The sequence below is a fragment of the Zingiber officinale genome, chromosome 6A (genome assembly GCF_018446385.1).
Source record: "Zingiber officinale cultivar Zhangliang chromosome 6A, Zo_v1.1, whole genome shotgun sequence".
Classification (NCBI taxonomy): domain Eukaryota; kingdom Viridiplantae; phylum Streptophyta; class Magnoliopsida; order Zingiberales; family Zingiberaceae; genus Zingiber; species Zingiber officinale.
This window is the reverse complement of record NC_055997.1, coordinates 34,596,939-34,599,371: the sequence shown is the minus strand read 5'-3', so window position 1 is coordinate 34,599,371 and position 2,433 is coordinate 34,596,939. Positions and strand designations below refer to the sequence as shown.

The 2,433-nt window shown below is 30.1% G+C and overlaps 1 long non-coding RNA gene across 1 annotated transcript; it reads left to right on the top strand.

Moving 5' to 3' along the window:
• The first annotated feature begins 800 nt into the window (after positions 1-800).
• LOC121993870 lies at positions 801-2,208 on the top strand. The gene is made up of 2 exons (XR_006115453.1): positions 801-833; positions 1,985-2,208. It is a non-coding gene; the product is annotated as an uncharacterized LOC121993870 (long non-coding RNA).
• The last annotated feature ends 225 nt before the right edge of the window (positions 2,209-2,433 follow it).

The following is a 2,433-nucleotide window of genomic DNA, read 5'->3' as shown; positions in this document are numbered from 1 at the left end:
ATGGTATGAAGAAGGATTCTTTGCACAAAACAGGGTGCGTTCGGAGTTGGGATTGGCAATTTCCAAGAGATTGGACCGATGGACACCAACCTCAAGCCTCATAACTCGACATGGCTGCAAAAGGCCGATCTCCTCTTCGTGGTAAGCTTCCATGTCGATCTCATTCCTCCGTCAACCACTTGCTCCTCCTCCATTAATGAAATGGGAATTACTCAGGAGAATCTAGTGGGCACAGGGTTCAGCTTCGTGGAGGAGGAGAGATCAAAGAAGAGATCGACAATGGTGAGCTTGTCAATGCCGCAAATACTTGGTAGGTGCTTGAGTATTTCCTTGTTACCTTTTGTTTTTTTCCCATTAATTTTTCTTAGCTTAGGTAAATTATGAGATACCATAGCATGATTTTGGGGGAAAAAGATTAAGAAAGGCGTGTGATTTGTAAAAACAGTAAAGTTAGATGTTCTCATTGGGAATTCGTCTTATTTCTTTTATTTCTCTATATTGGCCTATAGTTTGATCATAATAATGCTTCTGTAGACTAGCACTTCATCGTCTACATTTAGTTAGATTGTGGAGACATGAATATTTGGCAATGTTATTTTTTTTTGTAAATTTTATTTCTTCTTGTAATGGTTTTCTTTTGGTTCTATGTAGAATTTATGGAGACATTTCTTATTCTTGATCTACATCAAGTCATGGTATTTTATGACCACTGATTAATTAATTACCATCCAGTTTTCAATGTGTTATTGTTCATCCATGCTTATTTTGTAGATCATGGTAGATCCGGATGCCTCGTGCCCAAGCGAACCTGCCCTAAGGGAATATTTGCACCGGTACCAACACTTGCCCCTTAATTGCCTTCTCTTAGGTTTAATAATTTATGTGCTTTAATAATTGTTATCAATAAACATGTGAAGGAAGACATAATGAAATTTTTGTCTAGATAAAATTTTGACCTTGTTGCAGAAATATTTTTATATGCCCTTTTTACTTAAAGATATTAAACTTGCCATGTTGCTAAAGGATATTCCAAAATCTTGATCCTTACTCACACTTGTCAATATCTAATGCATCATGGAAGAAGTTAGAATTGTTTTTGTCTTTGACTAGTTACTACTCACTCAAAGGTAGAATGATTATATTATGGAAGTTGATGAAGGCTATCTAAAATAGCTTAAATTGTGATTGTTTGAAGAATAATTTGGGTACTTTCTCATGTAGTCAATCTTTTTTTTTAAATAGTGAAACTATATAGAGTTTCACAAAATATTTGATCTTACCAAGATCCCAAGTTGGTCATTTTTACACACATTATATAGAAAACTTAGTTCTTTACTTCAATTTAGTTGTCACCATCAGTTTGAGAAATATCTCAAGAAACTTAGTTGATAAAAATCTTTGTCAATATAATTTTTTTTGTTAACTGATGCTAAATTTGTTTACTCATGCAAATCAAATACCATTTAGACTCTTTGAGAGGTGGCGTATGTTTGCAATTCAACTACTTTCTTGATCCAAGTTTTCTTTCTATCACTCAAAACATTATCAGTAATGTCAAAAGACAAGTAAAAAACTCATATATATATATATATATAACAATTAATAAGCACATGAAAAATGATAAGTATAGAGATATAGTTTAATAAACAATGGAGCCTAATGCTTACACAGAAAGATTTTATTTGGATTCCATGTAGGAATTCTTTCCTTCAGTCATCATGGTAAACTCAAGCCTCAATTAAATTGACGTTCATAATTCTTTCAATAATTAATGAAAATACTTACAAGACAATGTTTTAAGAGAATTTGTATTTCATTTATCTTTAACTTGTGTCTTATTAGATAAGGATTCAAGGACAAATTATAGAATGATACTTTATATGTTTCTCGTTTGGTATGATTTTTAATCTTTTAAATTATATTTATTAGGTTTATATTTTCATTGTATAATTTACTTATACAAATTTATTGATCGTATTTGTAGGTGACAGGTACTTGGATTTTGCATATGATGGTTGAAGATGGTTGATAGTAAATTAGTTGAGTTTTTATTTTATAAGACTTTGTTAGCTTTAAAAATCAATGATTTGTTAGTATTAAGTTAGCATTGGATTCAATACTTTTACATTAGTATTGTATTTGTACTTTTGTGATGATGGGATGAATTGTGATGATATGGTGAATGAATTGGATATTTTGGATGTAAAATGTTTCTATTTTTATTGTGGTGAATTGTGATGATAGTTAAATTGTGATGATGTATAACTTTTTCTATTATGTGATGAATGTTTTGTATTCTTAATAAATATTAGTAATTTATTGTGGTGTATTCTAAACGTTTCTATTTAATGCTTTTATAAAATATTATAATTGATATTTAAAAATGTCATTATAGATTATATAAGATGACAGTTTAAAATACTCTTATAAATT